Raw genomic sequence first — 23,016 nt, 5'->3', positions numbered from 1 at the left:
GATTCCCAAGGCAGTGATCATTATCTTTATGTTGTCATTTAGCCCCTCTTCAAATCTTTTACACCTCTCGGTCTCATTAGGGACTATCTCCCTTCCATAACAGCTTAGTCTAACAAATTCTTTTTCATACTTTGCCTCTGTCAACTGTCTCTGCATCAGGTTGATGAATTATCTTCTTCTCTTTTCTGGATATACACTACCCACATACTTCTTTTTGAACTCTGAGTGTAACACCCCTCACCCGACTATAGTGTAGCTGAGCGAAGTGTGCTACATTCGGTGCCAGAGCATCCTATCTTATCTTACTTTATTCCTTTAATAATTTGATCTCGTTATATTTTAATATTAATTATTTTTCTACAGAGAAACCAACGGAGTTTCTCCTATTTTATTATCAGTTGACGTATTTCACTATTCACCTGCTTGAAATTTTCAATAATATTTTACAATAAAAATATCATTCATGCTTATCATATTCATCTCACATTCAATTCTTGTAATTCACATACTCATTTGTGCAAATCTATTCATACTCAATTCATATGTAAACATTCTCAAATTACATAAGCAAAATTTTTAAATTTCCTTAATTTACATAATTTACAGAATAATTACATAATTTCATAATTTACATGATCTACAAATTAATTACAGTTCCATAATCTATATTTCAACATACAATTCATAGTTTACATTACAATAATAACGAATTATAATGTACAAAATACATAATATAATCTATATAGGCCCTATCTACATACATTGTTGAGGAGGTGACAACCTTGAATACTCTGCAGATCAGACTCCAAAATCTCTATTTAGTATTCGCTGGGCTTTAACTTCAGTACCTGCGCGAGGAAACAAATCCATCGCGCTAAGCATTGTTGCTTAGTGGTGCAATAATATAACAAGAAATAATGTATACAAACAAAAATAATTGGAGCATATTTTCTATATTCAACAATTTTACTGGGTTCATATGAAATTTTTCATACAGTATATTTTTTGTTATTTATGTTACTCTCTAGAATATCTTCTGTCATAAGTTTACAATAATCATTTATATAATGTATAAATAAATCTAAATATTTAGTTTATGTTTATATTATTATGGAGGATGCATTTTTAATAATTACTTACCTTATGCTTATTTTGCTAGTCTTTCATTTACTCTCTTAATATTTTCTATGTATTGCAGATCATTTCGTAATAATTAAATTCTTAATACTATTTTAACACCTTTCGGATTTTTCTCACTGATTTATTTAGTTTCTAATATTTTTAACTTATTTCAATAATTTTTTTTTCTCTGCCTAGGTGACCTATGACAGGTTGACTAAACTGGATAGCGGGTTATTGGCACTGGACATCGCGGTGCCGTAGGCCGTGATACCATGGGATCCAGAACGTCAACCACGTATGTAGTCAGTATGGCTAAAAGGCCATGATAACACATAATAGGGCATAAAAGCCATGAATGTTGGCATAAAGTCATGAATGCGGGCATAAAGCCATGAATACGGGCATAAAACTATGAATACAGGCATAAAGCCTTTCGCAGTACTGCTAAAACAATACCCTATTGGCATGCCAATCTATCCAATCGAACACACATGTCTAGGCAATACATGGGCACATTAGTACCATTAAAAGTTTATATGTTTCATCATTTCATTATATTTTTCATTTATATTTTTATAGCATTCTAATTTTGTTTATAGTAGAAGCATAATTTCCAAATTCACATTTCTAGGTAATTTATGTATTCATCGTAATATTCATACTAATTACAATTCACATTCATTTGATCTCATGTACCATTCACATTCAAAACATCTTTCCTTTCTCTCTTGATGGGAACCTAAATCCCAAATGACACTTTTATCTCATTTATTCATTTAACAATCTATTCATGTAAGGTACATTTCGTACTTCAAGTTGTATTACTAATATATTATGAACTCCATTGGTGTTGGGAGTATAAGTCTCAACAATCCATCTAGGTTAATTTCATTTCCTATTCAAGTGGTATCACTCATGTTTTATTAGACCTACTAGTAATGGAAATACAAGTCTTAATTATATATTCACATAACTTAAATGTTCATTAAGTCATTTAGGTAAATTACTATTTCTATTCCAAGTAATCCATGAACATTTCATGGATTCCAAATTTCATACCTTAATTTTCTCTACCAATTTAGTCTTACACTTTGTGTCTTTGTATTACTATTCACTCAAATTATTGGCTTTTTAATATATAATAAATTTATTGAACCTAAGTTCTCCAAGATACCACATTTTGCATTTTATTTTTGTTGGTATTGATTTCCAATACCATTTCAAAGCTTATCTTATGTTATTCAAAATTTTCAGATTTCATACTCTAGGTTTACTGTTCCATTGGTCATTTGTATAGTAGGAATTTGACAAAATTGTCTTCATGAAAGTTGTTCCTTATTGTGTCTAGTTACATTTCTTTTATTGAATCACTCCATTTAGAGTTTTGTAACTCAAGTTATGGTCATTTTACTTTAACTGGCCGGATTGCCCTGTACCCAGAATTTATGGGCAATTTGGTTCTACCAGATTTGGTAACCTAATTTTGGCTGGAAATTTGACTAGGTTATGGTTAGAATTTGGATTTGCGTTCTTCATAAAAGTTGTAGGGCTATGTCTCAGCTTTCTGTTGGTAAAATTTCAGATCAATTGAACTTTTCTACGCTGAGTTATGACCATTTGAACAAACACTATTCGTTTAGTCATTTTCCAGGGATAGCATGTTGGTTACCCGGATTAGGGTAATTTTTAGGTCAACTTAGTTTGGTTTTCTGGGCAGGATTTCTTCATTAAAGTTGTGCCATTATGTGTCTAGTTTCATGTATAATTGGATTTGCACCAATTAAACCTATACAACTCCATTTATAGCTGCCCAAACCTACTGGACTCACACCCAGTCCTGCAGGTCACCAAGGGCAGCATGCCTAAGTTCAACTCCAACATCCTTACTCACTTCATTTCGTCCTCACACACATTAAAATGGTCACTAATTGACCATTACAAGGTTAACATACTACATAAGCAAAACTCTAATTTTTTACAAACCCTAATTTCCAAAGTGTCCATTTCATACTATCCATGCCATCTAACACATCCAATCACAAATTCCTACTAAGCAACTCCAATAAACACATTTTATTTCATTTAAATTCATCAATTCCCATAGGTACACATGCTGACGAAAATTCTTCTTCCATCAAACATGAATAATGTCACACCCTACTCCCCCGTAAGATGGAACATGACCCGTAGTACACCTAATGAATTACCGTACTTCGCCTACCGATAACCTATTAGATATACTACAAGGGATTTTAAAATAATTTTCGTGAAATTTAAATCATCGATTAAAATTTGGTGTTATAAATTTTTTCAAAATTTCGGTAAAGTGATAGCTGTATTTTGAGAAAACAGTTCTTCAATCCTGCAAAAGAAAATACTCCCAATATGTTTTCTCAAATACAACTCCAATAACTTCATTTCAATTCACAATTCAAATCTCAATAAACAATCAATTCATTTTCAAACCAATCTCATCATAAAGAAACATTTCATTGATTACAAGACTCAAAATTTATATTACAAAACTATTTAAGTAAATGAAATCTCAAATTTACATTTACAATAATTTACATTTAATTACATACCAAAATATTTTACAAGAGTTTTTATACAACTGCTCAAATAATTTACATACATATTATTACATACATGCATCAAAACTTGTGTACATGGGTATACCTGGAGCTGTTCTGAATGTCTTTTCAAAGAAGTTTACTCAATTGCTCTATGCTCTTTTCAACTATAACAGCATAGAAAGCTATCGCTGAGTGGTGAACTCAATGGTGCACAACTATAATTTAAAACATAGTTCAATATACCTTAACAAAATTACAGCAAATAATTTGGAAATCTGGATACTCATCAAATTCCAAAACTCAAAATATTCATTGCCAATAATATAAATCATTTGTATAAAATGACTTTGAGCACGAAATTCAATTTATCAAATCATAACTAACCATTTAAGGTAATTCCAACAAAATCAATTATACATAAATCATAATTGAAATCACAATTCTTTACTATTCAAAAACCATTCTGTAACTCAAAAACCATTCTTTTTCTCAAAAATCATTATGTATCTCAAAAATCATTCTGTATCTCAAAAACCATTCTTTATCTCAAAAGCCATTCTTTATCTCACTAACTATGCAAGACTAATCCGAAAGGGCCATCTTCGGGGTGATTTTAATTCCCTATGGTCGGGGAGGTCGAATCATCGTGCACAGTACACATCACAATAATGAATCTTCTGAAAGGGCTATAACATAAAAACTTAGATCTAACCTCTAATAAGAGGAGAATCTAAGCCTGTGCACGTACCATGGTAGTCAAAACACAACTAACTCCATTGTCTTCTCAACAAATGAGAGAGACGGGTAATAACCTAGTCAACCATCTATAGTGAGATATAAAACAGTATCACAATCCTTTCAGTGAGCATAAATCATAATACAATTCGATTCAAAGTCAATTCCAATATCTAAGAATTTTTATGCTCATCGCAATTCAAATCATAAATTTGCATTTTTCCATACAAATTGCCCATCACAATTCAAAACATGTTCTATTACAATTCAAAACATGTTCTATCACAATTTTCCAAAACATAATTTATTCAATTCACAACAATGCTTAATACTTGTGGAAATACCATTTCACAAAACTAAATTCATACATACTATAACAATTTCAATAATCATTGAATTAAATCCAATGCTTGTTAAACATAATACATAAGAAAAATATGTCATTTAATCATATGAATTATTCAGAACAAAATCAGTTAAAAACTAGTTATGCACAAACCTCTGATGAATGTCTCTTGGTCTTGACTCAGTGTTTCCTTCCCCTCCCCTAAGTCTTTGCTAACTGAAACACACAATTTGAAGTGTTTCAGTACTCATTTAAACTGTCTCTAACAATAAGGCTTAAGAATTATATTATTTTATTCTATTATTATCCTTAGTCAACCTAAAATATTGACCGTTGATGCACTCTAAGTGGATTAGGTTTAATGTTACCAATATGTCACATTTTATAGCCTTTTGTATTGGTACATGTTACCAAATTCATTTTCAAGTATATTGCATTTTATTGCAATTTACCGAATTTCAGTATACTAATTTGACCTAGCCGGATGACCTAGTTTCCTCGATTTTCGGGTTCTAGTCCAAACTACAAACTTGTAGGTCTATGTCTTATTGCACGCAGGGCAAAATTTCAGGTCATTCTGAGTTGTGTAGACCAAGATATGGTCAATTTACCAATGCTGGACAGAATGCACTAAAATGGTAGGCTTAGGTCATTTTTAGGTCACTTTTGATTCGGCCAGTTTTGGTACCCGAACTTGTGCAACCTATTTGGCTTGGTTATGGCCATTTCTGGGCTTTGGTGTCTTCATAAGAATTGTAGATCTGTGTCTAAAATATTCATGGTAAAAATTTCAGGTCAATTGGACCTGTTTTGAGTAAGTTATGGTCAAAATACTAAGTACTGCCCAAATGGTCAATTTTCAGGCTTTCAAAGCACTAATCCGAATTTGGTCATTTTTCAAATCACCTTCTAGGCAGAATTTTGGTAAGCTTCCTTCATGAAAGTTGGCACATTTTGTGCCTAGTTTCACCTCCAATTAGTCTTATACCAATTGGAGTCACACACTTAAGGTTCCAAGCCAAAACATACACTGCCCTGCTACACCCTTTTCAAACACCAAACCAAACACAAGTTTACTAATTATATTTTCATTTCCCCACCATATTCTGCATTTGGCACTAACCAAAACCATTCCATTCTCTACATTATAGGTCAACTTGGACAGAATATAACCACTTCAAATACACCAAATGCAGTCACCATTCACAAAGTTCAATCCCAATAATGTATACACATATATTCTGCCAAATTTTTGTACAATATTTCAATAACATTTCATGAATTTGAACATTACAAATTTCCATTTTGAGGCTGCCTAAAAATTATACATATATCAACTTCCATTTTCACTTTTCAAGCTTACCATTCAACTTCACACATGGAATTCAACTTCAATACAATTAAACATTTAATTCAACATCTTAAACTACCATCTACATGCACAAGCAAGCTATAAAATATGAAGTTCCATGGCTGCCAAAACTAAGGTTCACCAATACTCATCATTTCCTCAATTTTTCTTAGCATTTCAACTTAACCAAAGCTCAACACAAGGATTATTGAAGGAAAACGGAAAGATTAAGCACTAATCTCAACTTGAGCTTCGCAAATCCATGGAATTTCCTCTCTTTTCTGCTGCCCACATACTGCCCATGGTGTGAGGACCACTTTTAATGAAGGGAGTTTGAAGAAATATGGCTTGGATCATGGTAGATTTGAGCTTATGCATGAATGGCCATTGAGTTTTCATGGAGAAGAAAAATGTGTCACACCCTACCCCTCTGTAAAGCATAACATGATCCCGTAGTATACCTAATGAATTACTAACTCCGTCTACTGATAACCCATTAAATACACTACAAGGGATTTTAAAAACTTTTCGTACTTCTTTTACAGTGGTGAGCACTATTTACAGGTGTTAAAAACCTTTTTGAACTGAAGTGATAGAACTAACACATTTGAATTATTTTGAATTTCTGTAAAAATTTTGGCAGAGTGCCATCTGTATTTTGGATAAAACAGTTCTTCAGAAACCTGTAAAAAGCACTTCAATATATTTCTAAATCTCAACTTTAACATATTTCTCAACACAACATATTTCTCAACTCAAATCCACAGTGATTTTTCAAAGACTGAGATACAAGAAATATAATACAATTTTTACAAGCCAAAATAACTCATAATTATTTAACAACTTCAATGTACAATTTGAATTTACAACTGCTCAAAACCAAAATCAATATATACATACAGTGAATATACATTACAGTACAAAATGCAAACTGAGGTATACTCATATACCCGATAGTCTCTCGCTGGATGTACTAGCAGCCTAGTCTACTGCCCTGTCCATCTGTCTACCTGCGACGGCAATGAAAAGCTATCGCTGAGACAATGTCTCAGTGGTGCATAACATTAACCAATAAAATTTTAAATCACAATTGATAATTCATATAAAGAGTGGATACTCAAAACCATAGTTAAATTCAAGACAATAAATGTCAACAAGAATTTAAACTCCATTTCTCAATATCACAATAATTTCAATAAATCAAATCATGATTAAATTCAAAAGACAGTGAATGTCAATAAGAATTTAACTCCATTTCACAATCTCATAATACAAATCAATAAATCACACACAGCTTAATCATGTTCCAAAATTCAATTCGTCCCAAAAGTCAATGACTAATGAGGAATAACATAGCTAGCTAGCAAAAATATAAGTACTCATTCGATTTGTCCTCAATAGGCACACACCTCAACACTTCAGCCAGAGAGGGAATTCAATTCGTTCCCCTAGACAAGCTAGCGAGGAATACAATCAATATACATGATAGCTATGGTTTCAAATCATTTCCAATGCTTTTCAATAAATAAGTATCCATTAATATCATTCAAACAATTTTTCATAGTTTCAAACCATTTACAATACTTTTCAAGCAATAAATATCCATCAAATATCATTCAAACAATTTTTCACAGTTTCACAATTCAAAACAACAATATACAAATAGTCATAATTTATTTCAATTGAAAATAATTCAAAAGAAATAGCTGTTGTGCACAAACCTTTGATAACTGTCTCCTGGTCTTGACTCAGTGTTTCCTTCCCTTTTCCTGAGTCTTTGCTAACTGAGAAACACAATTTGAAGTGTTTCAGTACTAAATTAAACTGTCTCTAATGATAATGTTTGATAAATAATTCACTGAATGTTATTATTTGCTTAATCAACCTAATATATCGACCCTCGATGCGTTCTAGGTAAATTAGGTTTTAAGGTTACCAATATGTCACATTCGATAGTCTTTTAGGGTTGGTACATGTTACCAAATTCATTTCCGTGTATACTGCATTTTCTTGCAATTTGCTGGATTCCGGGATACCAGTTTGACCTAGCCAGACGAACTAGTTCGCTCAGTTTTCGAGTTTCGATCAAAACCAAAAACTTGTAGATCTATGTCTTATGGAACCCGGGGCAAAATTTCAGGTCATTCTGAGTTATGTAGACCAAGTTATGGTCATTTTACTATTGTTGGTCAAATTGCATCAAATTTAGTCACTTTAGGTCACTTTAGGTCATTTTAGGTTCGGCCAATTTTTGGACCCGAAATTGTGCAAGTTGTTTGACTTCCTTATGGTCATTTCTGGGCTTTGGTGTCTTCATAAGACTTGTAGATATGGGTCTTAACTATTCATGGTCAAAATTTCAGGTCAATTGGACCTGTTTTGAGTGAGTTATGGCCTAAACACTAACTGCTGCCCAAATGGTCAATTTTCAGGCCTTATTTGCACTTAATCCGGATTTGGTCATTTTTCAAGTTACCTTGCAAGCAGAATTTTGGTATGCTTCCTTCATGAAAGTTGGCACATTTTGTGCCTAGTTTCACCTCCAATTGGTCTCATACAAATTGGAGCCACACAATTAAAGTTATAGGCCTAAAACTCAAACTGCCTTATTGCAATTCTTGCATAAACATCAAGCATCACTTTTAACACTCACCAAACTTAACGTTCAAACCAATTCTGGTTGTACCACAACCTAAACATACTTTACAACATATTATAGGTCATTTTGGCAGCTTACAATTACATTCAATGTGCACCAACAAGTGCAGAATTTGTCCAACTCAATTTACAACAATTCAATCACCAATTCATGCTCATTTATATGTCCAACTTCACACCATCATTCATGCACTCAAACTTCCATAACAACCAACACATTTTAACATCATTATTCCATAAACCAAGCATGAATTCCAGCATTCCTCAAGAGTTAGCAAACTACCATAATGGTACACTTACATTCTATTACTTTCCAAGCTTTAAATCTCATTTTACATTTAAATATACTAAGTATACATCACCCAAACAATTTCCTACACAATATACATTTAATCAATCATTTAATTCACCATTTACAAGCACAAATAAACTGCCTTCAAGGTGTTTCCATGGCTGCCAAAAGTACACATTCACATTCAACATCAAACCTCAAAAATTTCTTCATAAATCAAACACCCATAACATCCTTACAAACTTTAACAAAGCAACAATAAAAAACTCAAACTTACCTATGGATGAGACTTCTTAAATCTTCACCAAAACTTCTTAAAATTGCTATCAAACTCTTCCTTGCAAGGTGAGGATAAACTTTAATGAAGATAAGTGTGGGAAAAGATGGCTTGATCATGGATTTGTAAAGGCTTGAAGGTGGGCGGCCATGGGAGGAGTTTGAGCTTTAATGCGGCAATGGGACTTCTCAATTGAAGAAGATGAATTGAAGATTGGTTAGTGGATTTACACCTGCCCATTGAGTATTTAATTTAATCCATAGTGGTCCACTCACCTTAATTAAACTATTTTATATGTTTTAATTGATAATTAGTCAATTTACCCTCCATTTTTACTATTTACATTAGGTACCCCTAAATTTATTTTTCATTATATTTTCCAAGTGTAATATTATTTATTTTTAATGGACATTTAGGTCAAAAGACAACTCGGGATGTCAAATGACCACAATGCCCTTGTTCGGGTTGCATTCTCGATTTTTCGGTAACATCGGGTTTTGTCTATTTTTTGATTTCTCACTTTTCTTTGTACTAATTATTTAATTTTTCTTTGATATTTCTAATGATATTTATACTTCAATAGGGGTCTATTTAAGTCCTAAAAATATTTTCCAGGGTTCCCCACAGTCCAGGGCTAGTCAACGGTCCACGCTGTGACTTCCCGGTGCGGTCACCCATCGCTAGGGTTCTCGGCTCGTTTAACTTAGTTACATTTCTTTGCTATTATTTTTCCTTTGTTTTTCTTGTGTTTTCTTCTATTTTATTTCATTATTTTATGTCTTCTCACTCATAACGAAGTGTAGTTCTAGGCATCCTAGCTGTCCGGAGAACACTGGTCACTGGAATAGTAGAACGCACTACCGAACATAGGGGTGTTACAATTCTCCCCCCCTTAAATAAATTTCGTCTCGAAATTTTACTTGGCATTAGTCTCTGAACAGCTGTGGGTGCTGTCTCCTCATATCCTCTTCACGTTCCCAAGTAGCTTCCTGGCCTGAATGATGGTTCCACAGCACTTTAATCAGGTGTATCTGTTTGTTCCTCAGCTGCTTCACCTCATAAGCCAGAATTTTTATGGGTTCTTCCTCATATGAGAGGTCTGGATTTACTTCAATTTCTTCAACTGATAGTACATGAGATGGGTCAGATCTGTACCTCCTTAACATGGACACATGGAAGACATTGTGTATCCTTGCTAACTCTGGAGGTAATGCCAACCAATATGCCCAAGGACCCACTCTTTCCAGAACCTCATATGGTCCGATGAAACGAGGACTCAGTTTCCCCTTTCTGCCAAATCTCACAATCCTCTTCCAAGGAGAAACTTTGAGGAATACCTTATCACCCTCTTCTCTTCAGATCAACATAGGACTTCTGACGGTCTGATGCAGCCTTGAGTCTATCTCTGATCAATATGATCTTTTCCTCTGTCTGCTGAACAATTTCTGGGCCAATCATCTTCCTTTCACCTACTTCATCCCAACATAAGGGAGTTCGGCACTTCCTGCCATACAAAGCTTCATATGGAGGCATTCCAATGCTTGATTGGTAACTGTTGTTATAAGCAAACTCAATCAAAAGCAAGTGTGTATCCCAACTACCTTCAAATTCAATCACACAAGCCCGTAGCATATCCTCCAATATCTGAATAACCCTCTCAAACTGGCCATCTGTCTATGGGTGGAATGCTGTGCTGAAGTTCAATCTAGTTCCTAGGGCTCTCTGAAGACTACCCCAGAATCTAGAAGTGAACCTAGGATCTCTGTCAGACACAATTGATACTGGCACTCCATGCAGTTTTACAATCTCATATATGTATAATTTGGCCAATCTTTCCAGGCTATAGTCCATCTGCACTGGCAAAAAGTGAGCAGACTTGGTCAATCTATCAATTATAACCCATATAGCATCATGACTACTCTGTGTCCTTGGAAGTCCTGTAACAAAATCCATAGTTATTCGTTCCCATTTCCACTCTGGTACTGACAAAGGATGTAACAAACCAGCTGGAACTTGATGTTCTACCTTTACTTGCTGACAAGTTAGGCATTTGGAAACAAATTCAGCTATATCTCTCTTCATACCCATCCACCAGTAATGCTCTTTCAGCCCTCTGTACATTTTAGTTCCACCAGGGTGCATAGCAAAAGGAGACTCATGTGCTTCCTTCATAATGATTTGTCTCAATTCCACATCACTAGGAACACACATTCTGCCCTGATGTAGCAATAAACTATCATCTCTCACAGAAAATTCAGGTTTCTTTCCCTGTTGGACTTCTTTCAGTAACTTCTGATATTTTTCACCACTCTGAGCAGCCATTCTGATCTGATCAATCAACACTGGCTGTACATGCCATGTAACTACTGTTTGTCCCTCATCATCAATCTCTAAACTAGCATGCTGTGCTTTCAATTCATATACCATGGACAAAGGAGAAACTCTGAGACTTGCCATAGTCTTGCGACTTAAGGCGTCAGCCACCACGTTTGCTTTCCCTGGCTGATAGTCTATTAAGCAATCATAGTCTTTAATGAGTTCTAACCATCTCCTCTGCCTCAAATTCAATTCTTTTTGGGTGCTTAAGTACTTCAAGCTCTTGTGATCTGTGTAAATGTAGCATTTCTCCCCATACAAATAGTGTCTCCAGATCTTTAGAGCAAAAACAATAGCTGCTAGCTCCAGATCATGTGTTGGGTAGTTCCTCTCATGCGGTTTCAGCTGGCGTGATGCATAAGCAATGACATTCCGATCTTGCATCAGTACACAGCCTAACCCATTGTGAGAAGCATCACTATAAACTGTGTATTCTTTAACCGGAGTAGGTAAAGTGAGGACTGGAGCTTCAGTCAAACACCTTTTCAACTCATCAAAACTTTGCTGGCATTTATCTGTCCACTGAAATTTTACATCTTTCCGAATCAGCTTGGTCAGTGGAGAAGATAACATAGAAAACCCTTTCACAAACTGACGGTAATATCCAGCTAAACCCAGAAAACTGTGAATTTCTGTGATGTTCCTGGGCGGTTTCCAATTAAGGATAGCTTTTACCTTGCTGGAATCTACCTTGATCCCTTCAGCTGACACAACATGCCCCAAAAAGGAGATTTCTTTCAGCCAAAATTCACACTTTGACAATTTGGTGTATAGCTGTTTCTCCCTTAAGGTCTGCAGTATAATCCGCAGATGTCTGTCATGCTCCTCTGCATTCCTCAAGTATATCAAAATGTCATTAATAAACACCACCACAAATTGATCAAGATATGGTCTGAAGATAGTATTCATCAGATCCATAAAAGCAGCTGGAGCATTTGTTAACTTGAATGGCATTACTAGAAACTCATAGTGGCCATACCGAGTTCTGAAAGCAGTTTTTGGAATACTCTGCTCTTGCACCTTCAATTGATAATAACCAGATCGCAAATCAATTTTGGAGAATACAACTGCACCCTTCAACTGATCAAACAGATCATCAATGTGAGGCAATGGATATCTGTTCTTTATTGTCACCTTATTCAACTGCCGGTAGTCAATACATAAGCGGAGAGTACCATCCTTCTTCTTAACAAACAACACTGGTGCTCCCCAAGGTGACACACTAGGGCGGATGAAGCCCTTTTCAAGTAATTCTTGCAATTGTATCTTCAACTCCTTCAACTCTGCTGGTGCCATTCTATATGGTGTTATGGAGATTGGATCCACACCAGGCATAACATTAATTTCAAACTGCACTTCTCTTTCTGGAGGTAATCCTGGCAATTCATCAGGAAACACATCTGGAAAGTCATGTACTGTAGGGATGTCGTTCAATACTGGACTCCCCACTTGGGTGTCTACCACATGTGCCAAGTAGGCTTCACACCCCTTTCTGATCATTTTTCTGGCTAGTGCAGCCGAAATGATGTTTGATGGCAATAATGGCCTCTCCCCATGTATTACCACATCAGCATCGAGGAGACCAAAAGTGACTGCTTCACCTACTGATCAATCATGGCATGATGCCTAGCTAACCAATCCATGCCCAAGATGATATCATAATCTCTAAAGGGCATTTCAATGAAATCAGACAGAAAAGTGTGTCCTTGGATCACCAAAGGACAATCTCTATATATTCTATTAACCCTGACCTCCTGTCCTAGCGGACTTATTACTAGCACCTCAAAGTCCATTTGTGTACATGGAACAGCAATGCAATCAATGATGCTAGCAATCACATAAGAATGGGTAGAACCCGGATCAAATAACACAAACACATCTTGGTTAAAAGTTGAGAAGGTACCAGCCACAACATCAAATGTCTTGGCCTCTTCTCTCTGTGTCATTGCATAGATTCCGATCGAGCACCTCTTGCTGAATGTTTCACTGTGCCTTGGCTGCCTGCTGGGCTACCTCTACCCCTGCCTCTACCTCTGCTGGGTGGTTGTGAACTTCTGGTGACAGGGCTCTGAATTGACCCTTCTGCAATAGTAGGAGGTGGTCCAACTCTGCGACTACTGGCGCAGTTCTTGGCAAAGTGTCCTGTGCCTCCACAGTTATAACAGGCTCCAATAGCCTTGTAGCATATCCCACCATGATTTCTTCCACAAGTTTCACATTGGCGGGGAGGGTAGGAACCTCTGGTACTCTGCTGACCAGATAGAGGAGGCTTCTGTCCTGAATATCTTCCCCTACCAGACTTCTTGCCACCTCTGCCATGTCCCCCATAGTTCTTCCTCTTCCCAGTAGGACCACTAGAACTCTATTCTATAGATTTTCCCTCTTTCTCTGTCTTCTCTGATTTCTTTTTCTCAGGAGCAGCTTCAAACTCAATTCTTTCCAACTCTAGGGCTTGAGAAACAAGTTCAGAGAAGTTAGTGTGTTTGAACCCGACTACTTGTAACTGTCGATCGGGCTTCAAGCCAGTTTCAAACCTCTTGTATCTCTCCCTGCTGGTAGCAAGTAAACTTACTGCATAATGGCTCAGGCGGGAAAATTCTCTTTCATACTCAGCCACTGATCTGCTCCCTTGTTTCAGACTTAGGAACTCTTGTAGCTTCTGGTCTACATAAGCATTAGGGACATATTTTTGTCTGAATTCCCTGAGAAAGTCATTCCATGTTAACACTTCAGGTTCTACTAGACTATGGGGAATGGTCCACCAATCATAAGCATCCCCCTGTAACAAAGATACTGAGTATTCAAATCTGACCTCTTCCATGCAATGCAATTTCTTGAATACCCTATCGATCCTCTCTAACCATTGTTCAGCTTCTAGAGGATCTACTGTCCCCTTAAACTCTATAGCCCCATACTTCATCAATTTGTCATACTGCTTAGTAGGAGACTGTGGTTGTACCACTGGTGTCTGTATTGGGACTTGAGTAGGCACATTACCAGCTATTTGTTGGAACATTACAGCCATCTGCTGAGTGAACTGAGAAGGAAACTGCGGTAATGCAGGGGCAGGTGCTGCTGAACCACTGGCATTATGTAGGGCTGGGGCATCCCCTTGCACCTCAGCCTCAATAGATTGATCGACTGAACGATCACCCTCTTCCATGGTCAATGCGAGGATCTTACACCTCCTGAACAAACAACACAAGGAGATTTCCTCCCGTTAGTGCATATTTATAATGTAATGTACTGTATGTATCAAACAATGATATTGAGCAGTTGTACTATGAAGAAAGAATATTTAAATAACATGTGAAAACAAAATTTAAAACCTAGCTCTAATACCACTAAAACATTTCACACCCTACCCCTCTGTAAGGCATAACATGATCCCGTAGTATACCTAATGAATTACCAACTCCGTCTACTGATAACCCATTAAATACACTACAAGGGATTTTAAAAACTTTTCTTACTTCTTTTACAGTGGTGAGCACTATTTACAGGTGTTAAAAACCTTTTTGAACTGAAGTGATAGAACTAACACATTTGAATTATTTGGAATTTCTGTAAAAATTTTGGCAGAGTGCCATCTGTATTTTGGATAAAACAGTTCTTCAGAAAACCTGTAAAAAGCACTTCAATATATTTCCAAATCTCAACTCCAACATATTTCTCAACACAACATATTTCTCAACTCAAATCCACAGTGATTTTTCAAAGACTGAGATACAAGAAATATAATACAATTTTTACAAGCCAAAATAACTCATAATTATTTTACAACTTCAATGTATAATTTGAATTTACAACTGCTCAAAGCCTAAATCAATATATACATATAATGAATATACATTACAATACAAAATGCAAAATGAGGTATACTCAATATACCCGATAATCTCTCGCTGGATGTACTAGCAGCCTAGTCTCTGTCATACTGTCCGTCTGTCACTGCGGCAAAGAATGAAAAGCTATCGCTGAGACAATATTTCAGTGGTGCACAATATTAACCAATAAAATTTTATATCACAATTGATAATTCATATAAAGAGTGGATACTCAAAACCATAGTTAAATTCAAGACAATAAATGTCAACAAGAATTTAAACTCCATTTCTTAATATCACAATAATTTCAATAAATAAATCATGATTAAATTCAAAAGACAGTGAATGTCAATAAGAATTTAACTCCATTTCACAATCTCATAATACAAATCAATAAATCACACACAGCTTAATCATGTTCCAAAGTTCAATTCGTCCCAAAAGTCGATGACTAATGAGGAATAACATAGCTAGCTAGCAAAAATATGAGTACTCATTTGATTCGTCCTCAACAGGCACACACCTTAACACTTCAGCCAGAGAGGGAACTCAATTCGTCCCACTAGACAAGCTAGTGAGGAATACAATCAATATACATGATAGCTGAGGTTTCAAATCATTTCCAATGCTTTTCAATCAATAAGTATCCATCAATATCATTCAAACAATTTTTCATAGTTTCAAACCATTTACAATACTTTTCAAGCAATAAATATCCATCAAATATCATTCAAACAATGTTTCACAGTTTCACAATTTAAAACAACAATATACGAATAGTCATAATTTATTTCAATTGAAAATAATTCAAAAGAAATAGCTGTTGTGCACAAACCTCTGATAACTGTCTCCTGGTCTTGACTCAGTGTTTCCTTCCCTTTTCCTGAGTCTTTGCTAACTGAGAAACACAATTTGAAGTGTTTCAGTACTAAATTAAACTGTCTCTAACGATAATGTTTGATAAATAATTCACTGAATGTTATTATTTGCTTAATCAACCTAATATATCGACCCTCGATGCGTTCTAGGTAAATTAGGTTTTAAGGTTACCAATATGTCACATTCGATAGTCTTTTAGGGTTGGTACATGTTACCAAATTCATTTCCGTGTATACTGCATTTTCTTGCAATTTGCTGGATTTTGGGATATTAGTTTGACCTAGCCGGACGACCTAGTTTCCACGATTTTCGGGTTTTGGTCAAAACTACAAACTTGTAGATCCATGTCTTATGGAACGCGGGGCAAAATTTCAGGTCATTCTGGGTAATGTAGACCAAGTTATGGTCATTTTACTATTGCTAGTCAAATTGCATCAAATTTGGTCACTTTAGGTCATTTTAGGTTCGGCTAATTTTTGGACCCGAACTTGTGCAAGCTGTTTGACTTGCTTATGGTCATTTCTGGGCTTTGGTGTCTTCATAAGACTTGTAGATATGGGTCTTAACTATTCATGGTCAAAATTTCAGGTCAATTAGACCTGTTTTGTGTGAGTTATGGCCTAAATACTAACTGCTGCCCAAATAGTCAATTTTCAGGCCTTATTTGCACTTAATCCGGATTTGGTCATTTTTTAAGTTACCTTGAAAGCAGAATTTTGGTATACTTCCTTCATGAAAATTGGCACATTTTGTGCCTAGTTTCACCTCCAATTGGTCTCATACCAATTGGAGCCGCACAATTAAAGTTATAGGCCTAAAACTCAAACTGCCTTATTGCAATTCTTGCATACACATCAAGCATCACTTTTAACACTCACCAAACTTAACATTCAAACCAATTCTGGTTGTACCACAACCTAAACATACTTTACAACATATTATAGGTCATTTTGGCAGCTTACAATTACATTCAATGTGCACCAACAAGTGCAAAATTTGTCCAACTCAATTTACAACAATTCAATCACCAATTCATGCTCATTTACATGTCCAACTTCACACCATTATTCATGCACTCAAACTACCATAACAACCAACACATTTTAACATCATTATTCTATAAACCAAGCATGAATTCCAGCATTCCTCAAGAGTTAGCAAACTGCCACAATGGTACACTTACATTCCATTACTTTCCAAGCTTTAAATCTCATTTTACATTTACATATACTAAGTATACATCACCCAAACAATTTCCTACACAATATACATTTAATCAATCATTTAATTCACCATTTACAAGCACAAATAAACTGCCTTCAAGGTGTTTCTATGGCTGCCAAAAGTACACATTCACATTCAACATCAAATCTCAAAAATTTCTTCATAAATCAAACACCCATAACATCCTTACAAACTTTAACAAAGCAACAATCAAAAACTCAAACTTACCTATGGATGAGACTTCTTAAATCTTCACCAAAACTTCTTAAAATTGCTATCAAACTCTTCCTTGCAAGGTGAGGATAAACTTTAATGAAGATAAGTGTGGGAAAAGATGGCTTGATCATGGATTTGTAAAGGCTTGAAGGTGGGCGGCCATGGGAGGAGTTTGAGCTTTCATGTGGCAATGGGACTTCTCAATTGAAGAAGATGAAATGCAGGTTGGTTAGTGGATTTACACCTGCCCATTGAGTATTTAATTTAATCCATAGTGGTCCACTCACCTTAATTAAACTATTTTATATGTTTTAATTGATAATTAGTCAATTTACCCTCTATTTTTACTATTTACATTAGGTACCCTTAAATTTATTTTTCATTATATTTTCCAAGTGTAATATTATTTATTTTTAATGGACATTTAGGACAAAAGACAACTCAGGATGTCAAATGACCACAATGCCCCTGTTCGGGTTGCATTCCCAATTTTTCGGTAACACCGGGTTTTGTCTGTTTTTCGATTTCTCACTTTTCTTTATACTAATTATTTAATTTTTCTTTGATATTTCTAATGATATTTATACTTCAATAGGGGTCTATTTAAGTCCTAAAAATATTTTCTAGGGTTCCCCGCAGTCCAGGGCTAGTCAACGGTCCATGCCGTGACTTCCCGGTGCAGTCACCCATCGCTAGGGTTCTCGGCTCATTTAACTTGGTTACATTTCTTTGCTATTATTTTTCCTTTGTTTTTCTTATGTTTTGTTCTATTGTATTTCATTATTTTATGTCTTCTCACTCATAACGAAGTGTAGTTCTAGGCATCCTAGCTGTCCGGACAACACTGGTCACTCGAATAGTAGAACGCACTACCGAACATAGGGGTGTTACAAAATGAATTTGGCAAAGTGAGATTAAAGAGATGAAGATGATGAAATATGGCTGTCCACTTTGTCTCATATGCTTATATATGTCCCACTAAGGTCCACTAATTTTAAAATAATAATAATTTAATTAAACTTTTAATTATCCCAACTTTATCCCTTTAATTTCCCTTAATTACATTTCATTCCAATTTCATTTTTCATGAAATTTTCAAAATTTAATACCACTTTATTTTCATGGACATTTAGGTCAGTAGCCAACTATAGGTGTCAAATGACCAAAATGGCCCTCTTCAGGTTATATTTCGGATTTTTCGATACTATTGATTTACTTCTTGTACAGCTGATTTCTTTAATTTTCGTTTTTCATTTATATTGACTCACTAAATTTTCTTTGACATTTCAAATGTCAATTACACCTCAGTAGACCTTTAATTATGTCCCAAAAATATTTTACTTGGGCTCCTCGTGGTCTAAGGCTAGCCAACAGTCATCGCCATAACTTCCCGGTGCAGTCACCCATCGCTACGGGTTCGACTCGTTTAACTTAGTCACATTTTATCTCTTTTATTTTTTCTTAATTTTTCTCATCACATATTTTATTATTTTATACTTCCTCACTATTATTACAGTGTAGTTCCAGATATTTCGACTTTCTAGGTCAGACATTAGCCATCAGAACCTTAGGACGTACGAACTACGAAAATGAGGATGTTACAAATAATTTCTCAATTTTTTTCTTGTAATTCTTTCAATTTTCATGCTCAAATTTAAGTTTACTAAAAGAATATGGAAGAAAATAGTACTAACCTCTTTTAACCACTTTCTTGGCTTGTAAAAACTTCAATCTCTCTTCAATTTTCTACTACTTAAAGCTTCCTCAAGGTGTAAGATGAAATTTTAGTGAAGACAACTAGGAGTTTTGGGGTAAGATAAGGGAGAAAATGAAGCTTACAAGCTTCATCAATGGTGGAACCCTTTCTCTCTCTCTCTTTCTCTCTATGGTGCGGCTGTTTGAAAATGGGAGTGCAGATTGGTTTTTCATTTTGTCTCTTTTTAATTAGTTTTCATCCCTTTTAATTAGTTTATCAAGCTGTGATTGGGTGAAGACTGTTTAATGACTTCATATGATGTCATAATTCAAAATTTCTTTCATTTTTCTTTCCTTTTCTTTTCTACTCATTTCCCATTAAATTTTTAGCGATATTTATTCATATTTTAAATCTATAATTATTTACTTAACTGGACAAGTCGGCAAAAAATCATCTCTGAAGAGGAAATGACCAAAATGCCCTCCATTTGGCTTAACAGACTAAAATTGTCTGTATCGATTGAAAAATTTTTCTAAGCATTTTCTTGGCATTCTAATGCCATAGAAACCTCAATAACTCTTCTCTGGAGTCCCAAAAATTATTTTATGAATTTTCTCCCGGGTTTAGGGCTTCTAATTACGAAGACCGCAACTTCCCACTGGGTTACCCATCGCTAGGACACCGGCTCATTTAACTTAGTTGTATTTTATTTCTAAGATTTTTCCTAAATTTTTCTTATTAATATTTGAGTTATTTATGATTCCTCACTCTAATCTAAATATTTTTTCAAATGATCTAGCTGTCCGGACCGACACTAGTCACTGGAACATTAGAATGTACGTAATTGCTACAGTGAGGGTGTTATAATTCTTCCCCTCTAACAAAAATTTCGTCCTCGAAATTTACCGGGTGTAGGTATCTGAGATTATTCCTTTACCTTTCTATTGCTCCCTTTGTCTACTCCTTTTTTATATATATAGTATTATTTAGTCTTTTCGAATCTATCATTATATACTTAAGCATATCATAAAGGAAGGATACTTTACCTCAAATTCACATTTGAGGCTTCTTGCTCCTCTTTGGCTTGGATGACATTTAGAAGTGGTGTTACTGTTGTACTTGGTCCTTCCACGACCTCTATCTGGGTTCGTGGTAAATGCCTCTTAGGACAATCTTTCAGACGATGGTCCATAGCCCCACATCTATAACAGGCTCCAGTCAATCCCCTACATTCACCTTTATGCCACTTGTCACAATGGCCACATTTTCTTGCTAGTCCTGGCGCACTCACTACTAGTGTTTCTAGTTGATCTCTTATGGGTATAGGCCTGGGTCTAGATCTCATACTTTGATCAAATGTCTGAGTTAACTGTTCTCTCGGCCTCTTATTAATAAACTGTCTAAATTTCCTCTTTTGCTGATCACCACTCCTCTTTGTTCCTCTTCATGAATGCAGCTAATATATTTCTTTCTGAACTCTATCAGAAAGAATTTCCAAGTTACGTTGGCTGGTGGCACTACCTTGGTTACAGCATTCCACTACCGATATGCAGCTTCTTGTAACAATGAAATTACACACTCCAAACTCTACTCTGGTGTGTAACGGAGCTGCTGCAGGACTCTTTTAGTCCTTTCTAACCAATACTCAGTTGCTGAAGAATCGTCTTCCTTTCTACCATTGAAATCTATAGCTCCATACTTTTTAATTTTTCCTAGAGGTGATTTCCGCTGAGGCGGTGGTGGAATAACCCCAGTCATCTGTCGAAAGAATTCAGTCATCTGCTCAAACAAGGCCTGTTGGGGTTATACAGGCACCTCTTGCACTGGTGGAGTATTTCCAATATCACTCCCAGTTGGGATATGGCTTACTACTTCTTCTTCTACTGCCCTCTGCGATTCTGAGTCCATACCTTAACCTAAAATAACCAAAGAAAACATATTTGCATTAGTGTCTCCTCGACTCATATGAACGCAATGCATATTATGCACACTATCTCATTCTATCTATCTATGCCTAGGAACGCCTAAACCGTGCTTTGATACCAATAAATGTAACACCCCTCACTCGACTACAGTGTAGCCGAGCGAAGTGAGTTACATTCAATGCCGGAGCACCCTATCTTATCTTACTTTATTCCTTTAATAATTTGATCTTGTTATATTTTAATATCAATTATTTTTTTATGGAGAAACCAGCGGAGTTTTCCCTATTTTATTATTAGTTGACGTATTTCACTATTCACCTACTTAAAATTTTCAATAATATTTTACAATAAAAATATCATTCATGCTTATCATGATCATCTCACATTCAATTCTTGTAATTCACATACTCATTTGTACAAATCTATTCATACTCAATTCATGTGTAAACATTCTCAAATTACATAAGCAAAATTTTTAAATTTTCTTAATTTACATAATTTACAAAATAATTACATAATTTCATAATTTTCATGATCTACAAATTAATTACAGTTTCATAATCTATATTTCAACATATAATTCATAGTTTACATTACAAATAATAACTAATTATGATGTACAAAATACATAATATGATCTATATGGGCCCTATCTACATGCATTGCTGAGGAGGTGACAATCTTGAACACTCTGCAGATCAGACTCCAAAATCTCTATTTAGTATTCGTTGAACTTTAACTTCAGTACCTGCGCGAGGAAACAAATCCATCGCGCTAAGCATTGCTGCTTAGTGGTGCAATAATATAACAAGAAATAATGTATATAAATAAAAATAATTGGAGCATATTTTCTATACTCAAGAATTTTACTGGGTTCATATCAAATTTATCATACAGTATATTTTTTGTCATTTACATTGCTCTCTAGAATCTCTTCTGTCATAAGTTTACAATAATCATTTATAAATGTGCAAATAAATCTAAATATTTAGTTTATGTTTATATTATTATGGAGGATGCATTTCTAATAATTACTTACGTTATGCTTATTTTGCTAATCTTTCATTTACTCTCTTAATATTTTCTATGTGTTGTGGATCATTTCGTAATAATTAAATTCTTAATACTAGTTTAATACCTTTCGGATTTTTCTCACCGATTTATTTAGTTTCTAATATTTTTAACTTATTTTAATAAATTTTTTTTTCTCTGCCCAGGTAACCTATGACAGGCTTACCTAACTGGATAACAGGTCGTTGGCACTGGACACCGCGGTGCTTCAGGCTGTCATACCATGGGACGCAGAACGTCAACCACGTATGCAGTCAGTATGGCTTAAAAGTCATGATGACACATAATCGGGCATAAAAGCCACGAATGCGGGCATAAAGCCATGAATATAGGGATAAAGCTATGAATACAGGCATAAAGCCTTTCGTAGTACTGCTAAAACAATACCCTATTGGCATGCCAATCTATCTAATCGGACACACATGTCTAGGCAATACATGGGCAC

The sequence above is a fragment of the Hevea brasiliensis genome, chromosome 8, assembly GCF_030052815.1.
Source record: "Hevea brasiliensis isolate MT/VB/25A 57/8 chromosome 8, ASM3005281v1, whole genome shotgun sequence".
In the NCBI taxonomy this organism is placed as follows: domain Eukaryota; kingdom Viridiplantae; phylum Streptophyta; class Magnoliopsida; order Malpighiales; family Euphorbiaceae; genus Hevea; species Hevea brasiliensis.
This window is presented reverse-complemented; position numbering follows the sequence as displayed.